General features: G+C 38.5%; 1 protein-coding gene and 1 pseudogene across 1 annotated transcript in view; both read right to left on the reverse strand.

The window, feature by feature from the left end:
• Nucleotides 1–24,052, reverse strand: part of lobo (lost boys) — a 1,557,146-nt gene that overhangs the window by 1,036,010 nt on the left and 497,084 nt on the right. The gene's annotated exons all lie outside the window — the stretch shown is intronic.
• Nucleotides 880–3,339, reverse strand: LOC137238724 (probable ATP-dependent RNA helicase DDX20; annotated as a pseudogene).

Below are 24,052 nucleotides of genomic sequence, written 5' to 3' on the forward strand. Positions count from 1 at the left end.
GGTGAGTCAAGTGCTCATTAATTGTGGCCATGGGTGTTGGCATCACTTTGTAAGGTAGTGGGCTAGATCGGTTATTTACCCCTTCCCTAGTATGTAGAGTATTTCAGATTGCAGAAACTTGATATAATTGTGGTGGTATAGTATATATTTGCCGGTATAGTATGTGGACATTATTATGGTCTAATTTCAGACCTAAATGTAGATAATATTCAAACCTTGTGCGTTGGCACAGGAGGAAAATGAAACACAGGGAAACACAATGAAAGGAGAAATTCAAAAAAATGTCGCACATTTTTTTTTTTGCTTTTTTTTGCTTATTTTTTTTTACTTTTTTTACTTTTTTTTTTACTTTTTAGTCAAAATTAAAAATTTTGATTTGTATGAATGCAAGAAAACTTGGTAAAGGCATTTCCTGAATGGAGAAATGTCATTATGAAAAAATCCACGTGGTTATACAGCAGAGCGGTAAGTATAGTAATTGATTTGTCATTTCTTATTACTATCAATGAATTTGTCTTTTCTTTTAATTTCAGGTTTTCTGCAGCATACAAATTATATCGGAAGTAATAATATGATGGCCAACCGTATGGTCACAGAAAAGCTCATTTTTTTGCTTTTTTTTTGCTTATTTTTTTACTTTTTAGTTAAAATTAAAAATTTTGATTTGTGTGAATGCAAAAAAAAACTTGGTAAAGGCATTTCCTGAATGAGAAATGTCATTGTGAAAAAATCCACGAGGTTGTACGGCAGCAGAGCGGTAAGTATTGTGCATTTTTTTGTACTTTCTTATTAACATTAATTAATTTGTCTTTTCCTTTTAATTTCAGGTTTTCTCCGGCATTTGGACACAACAAAATGGAAATTGGTATGGATGGAACACTAGCTGACACAAAGGAAGAAATAATATTTGTTGCTGAATAAGACAGCAATAAGCTTACAAATTTGATGTGGATGTAGGTGTCTAATTGTCAGCGATGCATCGATTTCGAAAGAAGCAGGCGCAGTAATAGTTGCTGATTGATCTTCGTCGGGGGAGTGTATAAAAGAGTCACTCATATCTGGAGAAATTGGTGAGTGCAATGCTTGATGTGGTGTCGCTGCGGTGGTATTTCGATTTGAGCACCCACATTTACTTGTTGAGAATTGTATGGCATATTCACAAGTCTTTGACTAGGGGATACAACGTCAGGTATCATACTATTTGGTTGATTATGATGAGCTGGTGAAGTAAAGTGTTTTATTTCGGAAACATCATCCTGGCTATCGGTTTTATATCGTAAATTTCTTATATCACTAGTTGTAGTAGTATTTGTGTACTCCTCAATAGAATCTTGCATTTTTGACGGTGTTGCAACTGACAAAATAAATGTGGCTTTATCTATTTCGTGAGAGCAAGTATCTTTACTCAAGCTGCTAGAGTTTTCATCAGCGTTAAAAATAGCATAGTCCGAGTATATGTCTTGCTTTCTTTCAACAGGGCATTTTCGCTCAGGTCGATCGATAAGCATAGACTTATAAGCAGCTATTTTATTTGATGTGGCTGGTACACCAATGTCCTTAGATTCTGTATCTTTAGCTGAGCTATCCGTGTTTGTGAGAACTGCTTTCTTACAGTCATCAAATAAATCGATCTTTAGCTTCTTTTTATTTCGCCGCCCTTGGTGTCATCGCATTTGCTATCGCTACTATTTGGATCGACGAGGAACTCAAATAGTGTAGGTATAGCAGCTTTTTGCATTACAATGGATTGGTAACGAGAAATGTCTTGTTGGATACTACGTAGGTTGTCTGCGGCAATTCTACTAGCATATCATCAATAGTATGTGAAGAGGAAGTTGTTGTGATGACCCTTGTCGCGATTCTACGGTGAGGTTATGAGAAGGTGATATCTGTTGTTGACATTCAGGGCGTACTAGCAGATTATCTTGAATATTTAAAGCGCTGTCTTTGGAGTCAACGCGGAATGTATTTCTATCGATAGATGATGTTGAATTAAATATGTTATCACTTTGATTCTCTTTATTTTCCAACGTATCAGAGAGTAAACTATGATCTTCCGATGCCAAGGGAGCCAATGCTTCAAAACCGAAAAGACCAAAAAATTTTGCATCTTTGTCAAAATTTCAGAAATCCCAGAAGTCATACTCTGTGTCTTCCGTCTGGGCAACGTTTTTTGGTGGAAACTGTAAAACGTTCATACCACTGCCTATTCGTGATATAAGACGCGTTAATGTACAACGATCTTTTTCAGATGCAACAAAATTTATAGCGATTCCATGTGAACCAAGCCGTCCTGCGCGTCCAATACGATGGAAATAAGTAACCATATCAGTTGGTAGTTCTAAATTTATAACCAAATTAACATATTCTGAGTCTACACTACGCGACATACGATCAGTTGTAATAATAATTCTAGTTTTGACTTCACGAAACTCATGAAACATTTCAAGGCGTGTTTTCTGATCTTGAGCACCAGATATTAGCTCGCAAGGCCAACCCTCTTTCTCCAGGTAGTTACAATAAGAATTAGCACGTGACTGTGAACCAGCAAATATCAAACATTGTTTAAATGCTATACGTGCGAATATATAACGCAAAGCTTCTAGCTTTGACTGCATTTCGGGTATACTAGTTTTTTGTTTGGGTATTTCATAAGCAAATTTTTTTATTCCAATTAATAATGTGGCACGTTCCTCAGTAGAAAATAATAGTGGATTCCGCATTATTTTTGCTACTTCTTCATCTAAACCATCACAAAATGTTGCGCTACAAGCGATGGTCTGCCGCTTTTCTGGCAAAGCACTCTGTATACGCCGCAAATCTTGACGGAATGACTGCGTATACATTTTATCAGCTTCAACCAATACCCGCAAACGCATCTTAGAGGTGTGAAGTACATTATTTTGTATTAAATGTAGCAAACGCCTAGGTGTACCGACAATAGCTTTGGCACCTTGTAAACGTTTTCTGTCACCGGCTACATCTAGACCACCAATGATACTAACAGCACGAAAACCCGTACAGCAACTGCCAATTTCATTCAATACCATGTCTATTTATTCGGCAATTTCACGTGTTGGTGCTACTATCAAGGATTGTGGGTCTGCCAGATCAGCGCGGTATGCTTCGAGTAATATTACGCAAAATATCAATGTTTTTCCAGTACCCGATTTTGATTGAACAAGTAAATCTATTCCCGATTTTCCTATCGGAATTGAAGTACAAACTTTTGCGAACACCATCGGATAGTAACATTTTACTAAACGGTGCTAGTTCTTTTAGCTTTATATCCGTGAGCTGCTTACGCTCCAGGCCATGAGCAACGCCTCCTGCATCCATTTGTTTGTGTTTTTTTTTAGCAAACAATGATTTATGTTAGAATCGAGGTAAAATACTAAATTTTCGCGAAAATTTTTCATAAAATGTAGATTTTGTCTTTGGCTATTTTTGTTTTGAAAGAAAATTTTTGTGGACGAAAGAAACTGAAGAGGAAAGAAATTCTTGATTAAAAAATTTTGATATATATTTTTTTTTCATATTTGAACATGCATTCAAGGCAAACTTGATGCTATCGAAAAGTGCTTTTACTCCGTCTGTTTTCTATGAGGTTGTCAGTTCACCTTGTATGACTGGTATTTTACTACTGGTCATGTTGGATGTTAAGGAACTGTACAAACCCTCTTATGACTAGTGTTGTGGTTATTGGTTGAACTTCCACTAGATTTATAAGTTGAGTAGCTCACGACGTAGACTCATTGGTTTGGTCTTTCGTGAAGTGGAAGACAAAAGAAAGGATTTTTAATTGGATGCCGAAAATTCTTCTGCCTCATCGCGATTGTATGGTAAGATGATGAGCTTTACCAAGGGTCGGGTTATCTGGCCTTTCATCGTCATGATATCGACCACTCTGATGCGATCGTCAGGTTTGAATGTAATTAGACCACCCGTCCGAGCCTCCATTCGTTTGGAGACAAATTGTCCTCCTTGATTACGACCAAGTCCCCGATTTTTAGGTTCGTTTTGGGAAATCTCCATTTATTTCTTTTCTGCAGTTCAGAGAGGTATTCCGATTTCCACCTCTTGCAGAAGGAGTGATGTAGGGATTTTAACTTTTGCCATCGATTTATAATTGAGGCAGAGTTTTCGCTGGCATCAGGTTCTGGGGGAGATAAGAGGTGTGACCTGGGGTTAGTGGATCCAGGTCTGATGCATTGTTTGACGCGGGGCTCAATGGTCGGGGGTTGAGGCAGGCTTCGATCCAGATTAGCAAAGTCGCAAACTCCTTAAAGGTGAATTTGCAATTTGAGGCGATTTTTGTGAAGTGGCCTTTAAAGCTTTTCACTCCTGCCTCCCACAGTCCCCCCATGTGAGGAGCTGATGCGGGGATGAAGGATTGATGGGAATACTTGGACAGGGTGTTATCGCGGGCGTTTTGTAGTAATTCCCTCATTTCCGCTTTAAGTGTTCTAGAAGCCCCGACAAAATTGGTGCCATTGTCGGAAAACTTATTACTAGGGCATCCTCTTCGCGAAACGAACCTCGCAAATGCTGCTAAAAATGATTGAATGCTGAGGTCGGAGGCGGGTTCCAGGTCAATCGCTTTCGTTGCAAAGCAAACGAACAAACATACATACCCCTTCGACACTCTACAACCTCGTCTCCGAAAGTTCTTTATATCGAAGGGTCCCGCAAAATCGACTCCTGTATTTGTGAATGCCCCTGAGTACGTAATTATCTCCTTGGGTAAAATTCCAATTAGCTGGGTTTGAACACGTTTTCGGTAAATCGTGCATTCCTTGCAATTGTGGATTGTCGATTTTATCATGTTCATGAGGCGTAGCATAAGTTGGTTTTCCCCATGGAGTGAGATCCTATGAGTAAACTTTACAATAAGACGCGACAACTGGCAATTATACGGCAAAATGACTGGGTGTCGCTCGTTGTACGGGATATCTTCGGAGGCTTCGAGGCGGCCGCCTACCCTCATAACCCCCCTTTCATCTAAGAATGGGTTCAGTGGTAGTACCTCGCTCTTTGCTCCTATAAGTTTTTTAAATTTTAAAGCTGAATACTCCTCCCCATAATGCCTATTTTGGTAGATAACAATCAGACGTTGGGTGGTTGCTTTTATTTCGCACGACGAAATTGAGCAAGAATTCGCCTGAAATGAGGATCTTGTTTTTGGGTTAGTTCTTTGAAAGAATCTCCAGACGTAGGATAGTACTTTCAAAGCTCTCGAGAGGTCAGAAAATCTTGTGAGGATATCAAATTCTGTATCTACTATTGATGAGTGTAGCTGGACCTGCTTTTCTTCTGACGTGGTGGAATATTCTGTTTCTTGGGTAAGCCCATTTGAGATATCTTCATGAAGCCAAGAAGGGCCCTCCCACTACAGGGCTTTGTTGATAAGATCTTCAGCGGGTATTCCTCTGCTTGCGAGATCTGCCGCGGTAATGGTATATTTTGCTGATTTTTTTTCATATAAAAAAGAAAACGTTGAAAATTGTAAGTTTAAACGGGTGTATGTATATCAATTAAACATTGTCAATTTATCTAACATTACAAAAACCTTCAGAAAGAATTTATTGCAAAAAGTAGCAATGATGGACCAGCCAAATTTCTCAAGACAGCTGTAAGAAAAATATTCTCCGACGAATTGGCTGCTGCCTATAGCTGGAAGGGGAGCCGAAAAATGCGTTGCAGTTACAAACAGAGTAAGTACACATTTGCATATATATATATATATATATATATATATATATATATATATATTATATATATATTGTACTATAAACAGATGTAACTCAAAAAATTTAATTTTTTTAAGTATTAGGATTATTCCGGTCAATTTTAATAAATTTTAATATTTTGTTTTTAGGCTATTTGACCTATTGTGGGTTCCAGTAAGAAATAAAAAGATGGTAATTATTCCACTGTTGCGGTCCTACGTTTCGCTAGCCGTCCTAGCTTCTTCAGGGGCGAAGTCTATTTATTTTCAACAATAAAACATAAGAAATAATTACATTAGTTTTTTTGTCAAAATTTTTGAAATTATTTACATCAACAACAATAAAGTGTCACAAAACAACAATTTTAACTAAGCTAATACTAATTAAGGTACAAAAAGGACGCACATACATATATACACGTAAACAAAAATTAACATCACTCACATGATATTTTTTCTTAACTCTAAAATATTTTTGATACCACTTGCAATGGGTATCATAGTCATACTAAACATAAAAATATTATAAACATAAAAGATAGCTTGCTGCAATCGCTTCTGTATCCTCCTTCTTGTTTATCGTGATTTCCCTTTTTTGCATTATTCGGAGGCTCTCTAACGTGTATCGGACTTTTCCTCTTTTGTTTTTGTCTATTATTGTGGTATTCGCGAGATCAGCTGTATGTCCGGTTGATGTTATGTGTTGTGATAACGCAGTGTTGTTCTTTTTCTTCTGTATGTCAGCTTCGTGTTCTCTTATTCGTACGCTCAGATTTCGCTTTGTGGTCCCAATATATACCCGGTTGCAATTTTCGTTAACTTGTTTGTTTCCCATGCAACTGATTTCATACACAACATTATTTTGTTGTAGGATCTCGATGGGGCTCTTTGTATTTGTAAATATGCTGGATCGGGTGCAGTTGGATTTATGTGCTATTGTAATGTTCGGCTTAATATTCATGCTTTTTCGAACAGTTTCCGTAAGTTTGGGGATATATGTAACGCTGTAGTATTGTTTCGTTGAATTCGTTGTTTGCGATGTTAGTGCTTTGGTATGTTTCATTTCTGTTCTCAGTGTTTTTTGCTGTATTAGATTTTGTATCATGTTATGTGGGTAGTTGTTGTTTCTTAATATTTGGTATATTTTTCCGATATTGGCATTGTGAAATTGTTCGTGGCTTATAGACAGAACTTTGTTTACGAAATTTCCCGCTGTGTTTAATTTATATTTAAAAGGCTGCGATGAAAGGAAATTGATCATCCGTCCCGATGACGAAGGTTTGGCATACCAATCGAATAAAAGAGATCCATTATTTTTGTGGATTTTGACGTCAAGAAAGGGGATGCTGTGATTTTGCTCTACTTCCAGGGTGAATTGTAACTTATTGTGGTAGCTGTTGAGCGTATTTAAAATTATTTCCAAATCGTTGCGGGTGACTATTGCCAATATGTCGTCTACATATTTGACCAGAAACTTTATTTTCGTATTGTGTTGTTGCTTTAATGTTGCGAAAGTGTTCTCGATTAAATCATCCATAATTATATCTGCTATAGTTGGGGAGAGGGGGTTGCCCATGGGCATTCCAAACATTTGGGTATATATTTTGTTGTTACACATGAAATAGTTGTTGTCCATGAGACAAAAGTCGCGGAATTTGTTTTTGGGTATGTTCGTTGTATTTTGTATTTTCTCCCATTTTTATACTCAGTTGAGCAGAGCTCACAGAGTATATTAACTTTGATTGCATAATGGTTGGTTGTACAGGTATGAAGGAATCGAGATAGATATAGACTTCCATATATCAAAATCATCAGTATCGAAAAAAAATTCGATTGAGCCATGTCCGTCCGTCCGTCTGCCCGTTAACCTCTCTTTTAAGTCAAACGCATTCTTTATTTGTATTTTTCACATATTATATTCTTTATTATGTTGCCTACATACCTGGATAGCTGATAGCACGGAACGTTCAAAGAGGATGCGATTGGACGGAGGGGGAAGTTAGGCTTATGGATTTTTGGTAATCCATAGAGTCTCGGCGCATTGGCTGCTGAGCATGAAAGTTGCTGTTTTTCTTTCGCAGAGATGTATTTGTTTTTGTATAAATCGTTGACGATGTTATTGTTTTTCTTTTGTAGTGCGTGTGTTGGATCAGTTCTGATTGCTCTGTATGTGTTTTTGTCTTGCAGTAAGTCGTTCATTTTCGCGTTGTAGTCTTTTTTGTAAAGTACGACTGTCTTTTTCCCTTTGTCTGCTTCCGTTATCACTATTTCGTTTTTGTATAACTTTAGGAAGGTTTTGCTTTTGTTATACACCTCTGTTATGAACTTTTCTGCTGAGTTGTGTTTGATGTTCCTTTTAAACTGGAGTATTCGATTACTTAGTCTGTTTCTCGCTATTTCCTTCGTTCGCTCGTCGTCTAGAGTCTGTATGATTTGCTTCATTTCTGCAATTATGTGTACTGGGGTAAAATTCGTTTTCGTTGTAGGAATCGTAAATTTTGTTCCAAGAGAGAGCAACCACTTTGTTTCTTCGGGGAAGTGTATATTTGTTTTGTTCACAAACCAGTCGTTGTTTGTATTGATTACGAGGTTGTGTAGTTGTTGTCGTTTCAAGTTTTGTATCTTCGATGTATGAGTATCCCGTGTCTCTTTTGATATTCGTTGTCCTAAGAAGTTTTGATTGCTTGTGAATGTTCTGAGCTCTGTTTCGCTAAGAATGCCTTTAAGAGTCTTTTCCGCGTGATGTATGTAATCTTTCTTTATTTTTATGTTTATATTTGTTTGTGTAATTTCTATGTTTAATATTTTGCGGAGAAATAATAGCTTTGTTTTGTGAAGTTGTTTTCTTACAATCTGTGAAGTTGAGTTGATGGTTATGTTTTTGACTGCGTTTGTTAGGTGGCTCGGTGTTAAATCATATTTTTTGCATTCCAAAAGAAATTTTAGTTGTTCCGTTTGTTTTGCTAATTTTTGTTTCTGCTTGCTGTAGTGTTTCATAGTCATACAGGTGTGCTTACCATGTTTGTATTTGATGGCTTGGTAAAAACCTTTCATCTTTGTATAATATGAACTAATGCAATTTCAGGGCGAAGTCTATTTATTTTCATCAATAAAACATAAGAAATAATTACATTAGTTTTTTTGTCACAATTTTTGAAATTATTGTAACGATTTTACTTGCAAATCCTCTTATTTGCAATCCTCTGCTAAGGTCGAATCACTAAACTGTTGAATAAATAACTCCAATATTGAATAATGGAAAAATGGCCTTTATTAAAGTACTTCACAATGACACTTATACTTTGCTACTCGCTGGCTTAATAACCAAACTGATTGATAATTCAAATTGAACTCTACTATTGGCCACCAGATCAATAACTGATTGATTGCTCAACTCAAACTGAATTACTTCTTACTCGCCTGCACCGATTTTATAGTTTACGCTGCATACTTCTAGGCTCTTCCATTTCCAGAACTTACCAACTATATTCGTGTGTGTATAGTTCTCATATAGTTTCTACTTGTTTACAATTGCCTACTTTTTAGCGTTTCTCAGATGTACATATGTGAGTTTGTAGTTTACAGTCTCCCGCACACACATAAGCGTATAAGTAAATTCATCTGTGTGTGACATCTCATCTCTCGCTGCCTTGTATGTAAATGTTGCTCGTCGGAATGTGTACATATGTGTAGACGCAATTATTGATTCGTTTATGAAGATACATAATGATTGAATTATTGATGTGAATTCACGTCACTGCTTAGCATCGGCCTGGAGATGGCAGCACTCCTTAGTTTTGCTAATATTCGTAACACTTCTACCTAAATCTGATCGTCCCGATCAGACAAATCTCCCAATCTAAACGCCGCTAGCATCTCCAAATGTACCATCCTTCTAATCCGTGGTTTCCCAGTGGTTTGTATGCGGTAGATGGTATCACTGATCTTCTTCACAACTTTGTACGGGCCTTCCCAACTGCACCGAAATTGGGCTGGAACACCTTTCCGCCAGTGAGGGTTGTTTAACAGTACCAAATCTCCATTCCGGAACCCTTCCGAATTATTGTTCTCATTGTACCTGCGTTTGATCTTACTACTCATTATCCTTAGTCGTTTCCTCGCACTCTGTTGTTTGACCATTGAACTACTTCGCAGAGCTTGCGCTTGACGGATTGGCTTGACAGTATCGTTCCGCCGTTTCCCAACAGAAGTGCGCGATGGCTTGAAACCACCCTTGCATGCTTCCTGCAAAATTCTTGCAGTCGTTTTAGTGCGTCCATTAGGGTTTGTCAATGCCGGTGCTTTTCTCGCAGGTACTTTTGATTTCGCTTTGTTTGGCCCATTCGTTTAATCAACCTTTACCTTTGACTTTCGTGGCCTTTGTCGATTTTTCTCCACCAGTACTTGATTACTGCTGAAACCTTTTTCCAAACTAAAGTTAAGTGGTATGTCCTGGTTCTTATAGCGCATAATTTTTCTCCGCATATCGATCCTGACGTCATGGTCAACCAAGAAGTCCACTCCCAATATGACTTCATCAACGATCTCCGCCACAACGAATTTGTGTAGAACCATGTCTTTTCCAATTACTACCTCACATACCACTTCGCCTTGGACTTGATTATACTCGCCTGTGACCGTACGCAACCTTGCTCCAGGTAATGACTTTACTCTCCTGTAGACCAAATCAGATCGAATCAAGGAATGAGATGCCCCCGTATCTACAGTCAGTACACGCTCTTTACCATCCACATTCCCTCTGATGGTAAGACTGCTTGATTTCCTTCCAATCTGCGACACAGATATCACAGGACATTCAATAGCCGGGTCTAGCTCTCTACCTCTTACTTGCTCTTGCTCATCTCCTCCAGCTTTGCGTTTATGGCCACCCACATTGTTGGAACTATTATGACCAAGATCGCAATGACGTGCAATGTGACCTGGGTTGCCGCACTTGAAACATTTAATAACTCCGGCATTCTTCTGTTGAGATCCCTTCAGTGCTTCTAAAATTGTTTCTACCCACTCTGGCCTTTCTACTTCCACACGGCGTGCTTTGAAAACTGGCTTACACAGAAGCGACGCTGTTTCCTGAATCAGAGCTTGTGACACCGTTTCTGCGTATGTTGGCTTTGGGTTTGCGTATGTAGCTCGCTTTGTTTCGACGTCCCGTATGCCATTTATAAAGCTCTGAATCTTTACCCTTTCAGTGTATTCCACGGGTGCGTCCGCATTCGCTAAATGTGCTAGCCTTTCAATATCCGACGCAAACTCTTGTAATGTTTCACCAGGCCTCTGGAAGCGGTTCAGCAACTCCATTTGGTATATCTGTCTCCTATGCTCAGTTCCGTAACGTCGTTCTACAGCAGCCATCAATACTTCATAATTGTTTCGCTCTCCTTCGGGAATCGTCTGTAGGATTTCGGCTGCTGGCCCTTTCAATGCCACGAACAGAGCTGCAACTTTATCTTCAGCATTCCAGCTGTTCGCTGCCGACGTATTCTCAAATTGGAGCTTAAATACCTGGAATGGAACAGAACCATCAAACGTTGGGGATTTTACCTTCAGAGTAGACATTGAAGTGATTGGACGGTTCAATTGTAACTCCTGAATCCGATCCTTCAAAGCATCTATTTCGGCCTCCATTTTATCTTGTCGCCCACTGAACCCTTCCTGAAACTGCGATAGTTTCTCTTCCATACGCGATTCTAGTTGTGCAGAGATCTCCGATGATACCTGTGCTGAAATTTGTGTCGACATTTCTGATATACGTGCCTCGTGTGCTTCAATTTTAGATGTTATTTCTGACGACATTTCTGAGATACGTGTGTCCTGTGATTCAATCTTCGCTGTTATACGTGTCTCTTGGGATTCCATCTGTGATGACATATACGTTTTCTGTTCTTCCAGTTGTGATGACATGTTGGTGAATATTTGTGATGTCATTTCTGTTATACGTGCCTCTTGTGCTTCCAGTTGAGATGCCAGTTGAGATGACACTGTCGATGTTTGAGCAGATATTGCAGCTAAAATCATGTTCAAGTCTATACTGGTAACCGTCTGCGATGTTTCGTTCTTCTCTTCAATTTTTGTTGTCTCCTCGCCATCAAGACGAAAGACATACTCTTCCACATCAATTCCTTCTGCTTCCATTGCCTCTCGTAGCCGTGCCTGAAGTTTGAGTTTAACGCCGCTTGTATTCAACCCACGGCTCTCCAACTCCTTCTTCAGCTGCGGGATCTTCAATTCACTTAACTTTGCCATGTCCAAGTTTATTCGAAGTCTTCGGAATTTATTCAACAATCCCACTTCTGACACCAATTGTAACGAATTTACTGCAAATCCTCTTATTTTCAATCCTCTGCTAAGTTCGAATCACTAAACTGTTGAATAAATAACTCCAATATTGAATAATGGAAAAATGGCCTTTATTAAAGTACTTCACAGTGACACTTATACTTTGCTACTCGCTGGCTTAATAACCAAACTGATTGATAATTCGAATTGAACTCTACTATTGGCCGCCAGATCAATAACTGATTGATTGCTCAACTCAAACTTAATTACTTCTTACTCGCCTGCCCCGCTTTTATAGTTTACGCTGCATACTTCTAGGCTCTTCCATTTCCAGAACTTAACAACTATATTCGTGTGTGTATAGTTCTCATATAGTTTCTACTTGTTTACAATTGTCTACTTTTTAGCGCTTCTCAGATGTACATATGTGAGTTTGTAGTTTACAGTCTCCCGCACACACATAAGCGTATAAGTAAATTCATCTGTGTGTGACATCTCATCTCTCGCTGCCTTGTATGTAAATGTTGCTCGTCGGAATGTGTACATATGTGTAGACGCAATTATTGATTCGTTTATGAAGGTACATAATGATTGAATTATTGATGTGAATTCTCGTCACTGCTTAGCATCGGCCTGGAGATGGCAGCACTCCTTAGTTTTGCTAATATTCGTAACATTATTTACATCAACAACACTAAAGTGTCACAAAACAACAATTTTAACTAAGCTAATACTAATTAAGGTACAAAAAGGACGCACATACATATATACATGTAAAGAAAAATTAACATCACTCACATGATATTTTTTCTTAACTCTAAAAAATTTTTGGTACCACTTGCAATAGTCATACTAAACATAAAAATATTATAAACATAAAAGATAGCTTGCTGCAATCGCTTCTGTATCCTCCTTCTTGTTTATCGTGATTTCCCTTTTTTGCATTATTCGCAGGCTCTCTAACGTGTATCGGACTTTTCCTCTTTTGTTTTTGTCTATTATTGTGGTATTCGCGAGATCAGCTGTATGTCCAGTTGATGTTATGTGTTGTGATAACGCAGTGTTGTTCTTTTTCTTCTGTATGTCAGCTTCGTGTTCTCTTATTCGTACGCTCAGATTTCGCTTTGTGGTCCCAATTTATACCCGGTTGCAATTTTCGTTAACTTTTTTGTTTCCCATGCAACTGATTTCATACACAACATTATTTTGTTGTAGGATCTCGATGGGGCTCTTTGTATTTGTAAATATGCTGGATAGGGTGCAGTTGGATTTATGTGCTATTGTAATGTTCGGCTTTTTGTACCTTAATTAGTATTAGCTTAGTTAAAATTGTTGTTTTGTGACACTTTATTGTTGTTGATGTAAATAATTTCAAAAATTGTGACAAAAAAACTAATGTAATTATTTCTTATGTTTTATTGTTGAAAATAAATAGACTTCGCCCCTGAAGAAGCTAGGACGGCTAGCGAAACGTAGTTCCGCAACAGTGGAATAATTACCATCTTTTTATTTCTTACTGGAACCATCAATAGGTCAAATAGCCTAAAAACAAAATATTAATTTTTTTAAATTTGTGATAATCGTAGTAAATGACTGATAAGATTATGTCCAGAGACATATGAGGATCGAAAGTAAACTGACTTTTTTATTCTTAGATATTTGCCACCTAAAATTCAAATGCACGGATCAGGGCATGAACAGTGTACTACAAAAGCACTTTGTCCATGCTAAAGATAGAATACAGAAACGTAAGCACTCCAACACGCCCATGCAGGGAAAGTCTAAGACTCCGCGTATCATTCGTTATAAAAATTGCAACATTAATATTTTGATATTATGTTCATTACTATATTACTTTGTTGTTGCTGACATAATTCATAAATCTGTTACGTATTAAATATATTCAGGATATTAAAACCTGTCTCGTTAGTCGGTATTTTTTTACATGTTTTTATAAAATTGTCAAATTACAACTAACTAACTAACGACACAGGTGTGATTGGTATGCCTGTCGAAAGAGACGACTAAAATACCAGATTCAAGGGGCTGTGTATGGCAAACCCTTCAGGCTGCCAGCAAAATATATAGCTTCTCCAAACCCAATTGTCAACCTTACCTATCCGCGGCGAATCCTGTCTCACTAACAGACGAGGCTATGGCGACCCCAAGCTCCTCTTGGAACTTGGCGGTGGGGAGGGAGGGATGGCCTGAAGGTTTAATGTGGCCATATGAATCGTTCCCGAGATGGTCGGGCTAGCACCTTAATGGTGCTGTGTTACCGGAGCGTACCGGATCTGTATCCGGCAAAGGACCATCACATCGATAACACTCCCCAAAGCCTTCGAGGAGCAACCTTATCGCTACAACAACAACAAAAAGAACAGGTGTGATTGCCCATATTGTTATCGTTATTACAGTGGTGATCAGATACCACACTGTTTATGTTATACTTTCATCAACAACACTGAAAAGAATAAAATAAAATATGTGCAAGTGCATAAATAGCAAAAAGCTTATTTGTATTTTTTTCAGTTGTTCCTTCTCTTCTCTTTACTTGGCGCTAAACTGTATTGTCGCAGCGTTACAAAGTGCTGCTCGGTTGAAATTTTAGGTTTAAGATTGCTCCCAAAGAGCGGCTAAAAAGTATTTGGAAAAGATTGGAAAATGCTTATAAATACGATTAAGAAATGAGTCAGAAAAGATTAAAAAATGTTTTCAAAAATAGTTTACGAGTAACTCTACAACGGCTCAAATATGTGTACAAAATTGCTCAAAAACGATCATTAAACGGCTCCCAAATGTTTGTAAAAATGATTAAAATAAGATTCCAAATAGACTCTTAAATGTATCGAGAAAGAATCGCGAAAGAATCGCGAAGGCTTTAAAACACACTTAAAAATTATTCCCACAAGACGCATAAATGATGGTAAATATGACTCGAAAAAGACTAAATACTGATTATAAATATGGGTTAAAAGAGGCTCACCAAGTGCAGTCGCGCGTAGGGTACCATTTTCTCCCTCGTCGGGAGTCTTTTCTGATCAGAAAATGACCGCATATATGCTTATTTTGATCATGATGGAGACTCGAAAAAGACTCTAAATTGATTAATAATTTCAAAAAATGCTGGGTGGGATGGAATTAAAAAACCCCTAATAAACCATCTACGAAACCCTACGAAACCAACGCAGCTATGCTCTCAGCTGAGTATGTAAAGTTCGGTTACATCCGAACTTAGCCTTACTTACTTGTTTGTTATCAAGAGTCTCAATATCAGTCCACACATCAATCGATTCGTTCATGCCGTTACGATCAACCGTTATGTTACCAAAGGTAATATTGTTACGTTAGGTTAGAGTGGCCACCGGTGTGAGCACCAGTGTACTTAGGCGCATAATGGTCCAGTTGTGATACCACGTGTATCTCTCCTCTACTCAAACCAACAGGTCGGTTCAGCAAACGTCAGGAGTTTCTTGGGTTCCAACTAGGCCAGATCACAAAGATCGTCAAAGAAGGAGATCCCAGATATTCCTTCCTCTTGTGCCAAAGCGTAGGACAATCGCAGAGAAAATACTTGGCTGTTTCTATCTCCTCTTCTTCTTTGCAGTAATCATTATAGAGAGAAGCCAGCCGTTGCGCATGCCTCCCGATTGCTACGTGGCCGGTTATAAATTCAACCACCAGAGATATGAAGAAGTTGACTGCTCATGCATCTCGCGTCCCATTCAGGCCACACGAGCTTAGTGTGGTAGCAGGATTCAAGATTGCTCCATCTACCACCCACTTCCCTAAGGAAAATCGCTTTCAAAGTGAGCTTACAGGTAGCGAGCGGCATGCTCAATCCTTTTCAGGACGACGAAAGCGGAACGGATGTGCCCTCTCTTGCAAGTTCGTCAGTCGTCTCATTGCCCGGAATATCCGAGTGTCCAGGCACACAAACAAGACTAAGGAAAATTTGCTCAGCGATCTCGTTAAGAGATTTGCGGCATTTCTCTACTGTCCTAGACTTACATGTGACCGATTCAAGCGCTTTTAGTGCAGCCTGGCTGAAAGTAAAAGCAACTACAAATTCGGTTATAGCCGTGCACAGCTTTTCTCAGGTGATCAACGGCCTCATTAATAGCAGCCACCTCCGCCTGAAAGACGCTACAAATGATCGGGAGGCTTAAGGATAGATTCCATACTAGTTTAGGTGCAAAAACACAGCTACCCACCTTATTATTTAGTTTGGAGCGCCAGTATATATCTGCAGCCCCTGGATCATGTCCGGCGGCTCCTTCAACCATTAATCCATATCCGGGGTAACAACTTCGTACTTCATATCAAAAAAGACAGTGGGGCGCAACAGTCCGAAGAAGGCGAAGCCAGATTCTTAAGGATGGCTGCATGGCCATCCACATTGTTTCTCCAGCCGGATTACTCTCGCAGCCGAAGAGCAAAAAAGGCCGAACATTGCTTGGCCATTAAATATATTGGAAACACATTACAAAGAGACTAAAGCAATTCTTTGTACCTTAAGGAATACCCGTAGATTTAATTTAGTATCTTACATCGTCCACCAGACCTTTGCCCCGTATAAAGGGTTGGTCTAACCACAGCAGTTTAGAGCCAAATGGTAATATCCGGTAATAGTCCCCATCTGCGCGCAACAGCTCTCCTACAGCTGTACAGTACACCTAGGTATTTGGCAGAGTCCCTCAGCGTCAGGGTAGTACCCGCTAGAATCGGCAGCTTCATGGCAGGTATCTTATATTTCCTAGTGAAAAGAAACAGTTGAGTTTTATTAAATGCTTTTAATTCGAAAATGTCCCACCCGTGAAAACTGCTGTCCCACCCGTGACACTTGTATTTTTGATTATAACAATAAAATCATTTAAGAAAAATTAATTAGTTATACGGCATTTGATTCCCCAAATTTTCGTTTATCTTATAGAATTAAAAAAATAAGCTAATTTCATATATTCGCAGAGCTTTTATAATATAAAAGATCATTAACGGATAGCGTATTTTCTTTGTCCCACCCGTGACAATATTCAAGCCTATTATTATTTGCATATATACTAAGAAAAGTTTTTTTACATACTGTTACTGAATTTTAATTGTCTCAACCGCCTAAAATCTCCAGCCGATTTTATCAGAATGCTTGAACCAAGATGGATTATTACGTACAATTGCCAACCCGTGACGATGGAACATCCCTGTAGCATAAATTCGCGAATTAATAGAATACTAGTATCGCCTGTGGTCGAAATTCGACCAACTTGTATTTTTTTCAATTCAGTCTATGTATCCAGTGCTGGGGGTAGTTCAATAAAGCGTTAATAGTTAAGCAGTGAGTGGAAATATAGCAAACTGATCTAACTTACTTAAATTTTTCATTAAAATTTTGATTTGATCTAAGACGTTATACTTTTTGACTGCATTTTCTTAAATTTTCTACAAACTTTTCAAATGTAATTATAACGTTTTGGTATGGAGTTCCTCAAACAAAAATATAAAAAATATGTAAAATAAAATGAAAATGAAATATAATTATGGTGAAATAACTTGAAATTGAATTGAAAAATAGCTTTTTCCACACCACCCGGGAGGTATGCCGTTGGCACGCTACCGAAATTAGTTTTGGGTGCTCGTTTCCCCAGTAGGTCTATATCACACATATAAACTACATATACATATATCGCCCATTTACTTCAATTGTGTCATAATTCAAAAAACACGAACTTTTAGTTAAAAACGAAGAAATGTGCTAAAGGGATTTAGCCTATTTCACACCATCCGTTAGGTATGCAATTGGCGCTGTACCGAGTTTAATTTTGTATAAATACATATGTAATATGTAAGTGTGACACAAAACGAAAATTTCGAATAGAATAGAGGAAACCTTCATAAAAATAAAATGAAAATAAAAAAAAAAAATTATGTAATGGAAAAGAAGGCAGAGTTTACTAAAAAAATTTAAAATGAAAAAAAAAAATAAAGTGCTTACGAGCGAAAAAATTAAGTGAAGTAGATAAAAAGTTCCGTACAAAAACGCAATAAGTGCACTTAGACTTTTTTCCGGGTTTTAATGGCATTGCGGAAATATGAAGATTCTAATGTTCGGATATTTAAAGTTGGGATTCCAATTGAGATCGATGTACGTAATTAATTTATATTATCCACTTCATGAATATATATGACCATATATATCATAAAATATCGTCTGTGAACTATATAATACTAAGATATAACAAAGCAGAATAAATCAAAAGTAAAAGAAAAATAAACAAAAACATTGAAATTATTCACGCAAACATAATTAATAAAATAAAATTAATTTCATAACTTTAAGAGACATAAACAAATTAGGGTTATAGGATTTAAGCATCCGATTAATGGGAATATAATCCAACAGAGTTAGCCTAATAAAAAATACTAGTATTGCCTGTGGTCGGAATTCGACAAACTTGTATTTTTTTCAACTCAGTCTATGCATCCAGAGTTGGGGGCAATAATGCGTTCATAGTTAAGCAGTGAGTCGAAACTGTTCTAACTTACTTCAAATTTTCATTAAAATTTTGAATTTGATCTAAGAAGTTAAACTTTTTGATTGCATTTTCTTAAATTTCCTACAAACTTTTCAAATGTAATTATAACGTTTTGGTATGGAGCTCCTTAAACAAAAATATAAAAAATATTTAAAATCAAATGAAATCGACATAGAATTGTGATGAAATTGTTTGGAATTTAATTGAAAAATAGTTTTTTCCACACAACCCGGGAGGTACGCCGTTGGCGCGCTACCGAAGTTAGTTTTGGGTGCTCGGTTCCCCAGTAGGCCTATATCACCCATATAAACTATGTATACAACTTAAAGGATCTGTGATCCTTACACTAAAAAAATTAAGTTGGTCCCTTAATTGTCCTAGATATTTAATAAGAAAAGAAACTTTATTAGATTTAAGATTTAACACTTTATTCAGTATTCTATAATTAAGTATGATAGCGGTTAGTATGAAAGCCCCGATGCAACTGTCCTCTGCGTGGACTGCTGCTTCCTTTTATAACATTTCGTGCAGCTACATTCTGTAGCTAGATATATGCGACGTCTGGGTGTGAGTGTGGCCTTGACTTCCCGCAGGTGTCTTACTTGGCTGGCATGTGCAATGCAAAAGTCTCACAACATTGTGAAATAGAAATATGCTGACTCCGCTGCATTGTGCATAGGTACTGACTTGGTTCCCATAGATTTGATAACGTTGCGCAATATTGTCATTGCGCGATATGATGAAATGCACTTGCCCTTGAAGCGGGTGTTGGGTTGCAATTATGCTGCTTACAATAATTATGCTAGCGCAGCTGCAGGTGGCCATCAAACGTGGGAAGAATAATTATGCTGACGCAGCTGAAGTGTGCCCATGGGACTGTGGGGAGAATGATTATGCTGACACAAGGGCAGGTGGCTACGGGATTGTGGGAAGAATGATTATGCTGACACAGCTGCACGTGTAAACTTCAGCTTGTGGGAATCCAACATGTTGGGGAGCCGCCAGCGTGTTAACTCCTCCCCCTTTAAAGATCTGCGTCCCGCGGATTAGTTGGCGAAGAAGGATTTTCGCCTCTTCGACTTAGCCGATTTGCAATGTTTATTTCAGATAAGATTATCCTTGCTGTGATCTTCCTCCAAATGCACCAAATGAATCATAAGTAGCAATAACCCTGATCCTTCAGAAAGTGCGAACCAATTGGTCTTGTCCCTTAGGTATTTCAGAAGTTTGATGTTTTCCATTGTTATTCCGTGTCCAGGTTGAGGTTTAGTGCCATGCTGTGGTTTGTAATGCTGGTCAAAACTGGTGGAAGAACCTGTGCTCCAGAACTACTAGTGCTTGAGTATGTATCGTTGTTAATGACAATGGTATCGTTGTCCATCTGAAGAATATAAGAACCGTTTAGATAAATTAAACTTTTACCTGATCCTACTGTGCCTATAAAGTTATCAAGGAATATCGTGTCCTCTTTGATAACTTCTACCGTGGATTCGTTGTATGTAGAGTAGGTACAACTTGTGTGTCCGCCTTTGAGAAGGCGTACCAGACAACCAGTTTCCGGTAATAAATCAAGAGATTTCCGGTCGCAGACCATAGCAGAAGGTAATTGCAAGCAATTTTCTCTTATCCCATAAGTCTCGAATTTGTTGGTCAGGATTGACCTGTATCGCAAATATATTCGGTGACCTCCTTGGATGTTTGCCCTTGTGATTAAATGATTAAATCTGGCATTAGTGACCTTAGGCAAGGACAGCACATACAGAAGGAGCGTGCCGTTGGTGTAAATCGATGGCTTGCCATGCTCAATGGCTTCGATAGCGTTGCTGTATGGGAGGACGTCGATTTCACTAACAAGTTGGTTGACTTCTTCTTTGCTCAAAAGGTTGCTGGCAATAATGCCAGATTTAGCCATCTGGCAGGCGCGGATTAGCTCGTTAACGTCATCTTTTTAAATGTTTATTCCGTGCTGGATTTCTTGCTCTAATTTTTCCAGGTGCTTTCGATCAATCACGGACTTTGTTCGTGATGGTCACTATTCCATTTAGCTTCTGCAATAATTCATTAGTCTTTTTGAAAATGGCATTGTGTACCTTGTATTGCTGTTCAGTATTTTCTTTGAGGACATTTTCGTTACGAAGGACTTCGTCCCAGTCGGTGGCATCAGGTGAGCCAGCGATCCACTTCCAGGTAGACCCGATCCAGTTAATTGATCGTCTTGCTCTTTCGGATTTATGTCCTCTTAGTTCGCTCAGGTGTGTGCGGATTCTGTTTAATTGGAATGATAGTACCTCTGTGGATGATGTTGTTTCATTAAGCGTTTCTAATGTTTGCTCTAGTCTCGTTGCTGCCAAGTCATATCGCTGCAGGTCAATGGTATGAATAATTTTGAAGTGCCCATCAATGATACATGCGTATCCTTCTCGTATTTATCTGAACTCACTTTGTATTGGTGTAAAAAATGGCCGAAATCCAAATATGACCACGCCCACTTTTTCGATATCGAAAATTACGAAAAATGAAAAAAATGTCATAATTATATACCAAATATGAAAAAAGGGATGAAACATGGTAATTGTATTGGTCTATTGACGCAAAATATAACTTTGGAAAAAAACTTGGTAAAATGGGTGTGACACCTACCATATTAAGTATAAGAAAATGAAAAAGTTTTGCAGGGCGAAATCAAAAGCCCTTGGAATCTTGGAAGGAATACTGTTCGTGGTATTACATATATAAATAAATTAGCGGTACCCGACAGATGAAGTTCTGGATCACCCTGGTCCACATTTTGGTCGATATCTCGAAAACGCCTTCACATATACAACTAAGGGCCACTCCCTTTTAAAACCCTAATTAATACCTTTAATTTGATACCCATATCGTACAAACACATTCTAGAGTCACCCCTGGTCCACGTTTATGGCGATATCTCGAAAAGGCGTCCACATATAGAACTAAGGCCCACTCCTTTTTAAAATACTCATTAACACCTTTCATTTGATACCCATATTGTACAAACGCATTCTAGAGTCACCCCTGATCCACCTTTATGGCGATATCTCGAAAAGGCGTCCACCCATAAAACTAAGGCCCGCTCCCTTTTAAAATACTCATTAACGCCTTTCGTTTGATACCCATAGTGTACAAACGCATTCTAGAGTCACCCCTGGTCCCCTTTATGGCGATATCACGAAACGGCGTCCACCTATGGAAATAAGGATCACTCCCTTTTAAAATACTCATTAACACCTTTCATTTGATACCCATATAGTACAAACAATTTCTAGAGTCACCCCTGGTCCACCTTTATGGCGATATCTCGAAAAGGCGTCCACATATAGAACTAAGGCCCACGCTCTCTTAAAATACTCATTCACACCTTTCATTTGATACTTATATCGTACAAACAAATTCTAGAGTCACCCCTGATCCACCTTTATGGCGATATCTGGAAAAGGCGTCCACCTATAGAACTAAGGCCCACGCCCTTTTAAAATACTCATTAGCACCTTTCATTTGATACCCATATTGTACAAACGCATTCTAGAGTCACCGCTGATCCACCTTTATGGCGATATCTCGAAAAGGCGTCCACCCATAGAACTAAGGCCCGCTCCCTTTTAAAATACTCATTAATGCCTTTCGTTTGATACCCATAGTGTACAAACGCATTCTAGAGTCACCCCTGGTCCACCTTTATAGCGATATCTCGAAAGAAGTCCACCTAGAGAACCAAGGCCCAATCCCTTTTAAAGTACTCATTAACACCTTTCATTTGATACCCATATCGTACAAAATAAATTCTAGAGTCAACCCTGGTCCACCTTTATGGCGATATCTCGAAAAGGCGTCCACCTATAGAACCAAGGCCCACGCCCTTTTCAAATACTCATTAACACCTTTCATTTGATACCCATATCGTACAAACACATTCTAGAGTCACCCCTGGTCCACGTTTATGGCGATATCCCGAAAAGCGTTCACCCATAGAACTAAGGCCCACTCCCTTTTAAAACACTTATTAACACCTTTCGTTTGATACCCATATTGTACAAACGCATTCTAGATTCAACCCTGGTTCACTTTTATAACGATATTCCGAAAAGGCGTCCACCTATAGAACTAAGGCCCACTCCCTTTTAAAATACTCATTAACACCTTTCATTTGATACCCATATAGAACAAACAAATTCTAGAGTCACCCCTGGTCCACCTTTATGGCGATATCTCGAAAAGGCGTCCACATATAGAACTAAGGTCCACGCCCTCTTAAAATACTCATTCACACCTTTCATTTGATACTCATATCGTACAAACAAATTCTAGGGTCACCCCTGGTCCATCTTTATGGCGATATCTCGAAAAGGCGCCCATCTATAGAACTTAGGCCCACGCCCTTTTAAAATACTCATTAATACCTTTCATTTGATACCCATATCGTACAAAATAAATTCTAGAGTCACCCCTGGTCCACCTTTATGGCGATATCTCGAAAAGGCGTCCACCTATAGAACTTAGGCCCACTCCCTTTTAAAATTATCATTAACACATTTCATTTGATACCCACATCGTACAAACAAATTCTAGAGTCAGGCCTGGTCCACCTTTATGGCGATATCCCTAAATGGCGTCCACCTATAGAACTATGGCCCACTTCCTCTTAAAATACTCTTTAATACCTTCCATTTGATACACATGTCATACAAACACATTCCAGGGTTACCCTAGGTTCATTTTACAACGTGGTGATTTTCCCTTACTTTGTCTCCACAGCGCTCAACTGAGTATGTAATGTTCGGTTACACCCGAACTTAGCCTTCCTTACTTCTTTTATTTATTCTTTTATTTTAATGAAAGCTTTTATGTGTTGTACGTATTGCCGCTTTATGCGGGTTTATTTACCAGCCCAATGACTGTAAGATTATTTTTTATTATTATTATTATTTTTTTGTTTTTATTTTGAGCAGTGCGTGCATATTATTAAAAAAAAATTCATTTTGCATCGGAATATAGGCGATTTCTCAGCTGACGAAAGGGTCGTGGTGATCCTTTTTAGCCATAAGCGTTGACGATTGCAAATGGCCTACTCGGGGCACGAGTAGCTTCACGTCAGTTAAAGCAAAGGCCTTATGGTGGGGTTGAACCACACCGATCGTCATCATTCGAACCAACGAGTTATTTGGAATTGAACCAACCTCTGACTGGATCGGCTACAAAATAATTTGCACCCAAAGCCCTGGGACTAAAGGATCCAAGCATGAGATTTGCCTTGTGACCAATGTTATCTCAGACGTTTTTTACGTCGGTCTTGAGGAATTTTTTTCCATTTTTAGTAACAATAGTTACGTCTCTGTTTTCAGCAACAGTTTCTTCTTTGTACAGTGGCTTTTGTTTAGCCTTTATCTGTTTATTTGCAATAAATAATTTGTCTTCTGCACTGAAGGTGCGTGGGGTAGAACGTTTATTTTTCAACCTAGCGTTCCTGACCTCCCTCTCC

The sequence above is a fragment of the Eurosta solidaginis genome, chromosome 1 (genome assembly GCF_040869045.1).
Source record: "Eurosta solidaginis isolate ZX-2024a chromosome 1, ASM4086904v1, whole genome shotgun sequence".
Classification (NCBI taxonomy): Eukaryota; Metazoa; Arthropoda; class Insecta; order Diptera; family Tephritidae; genus Eurosta; species Eurosta solidaginis.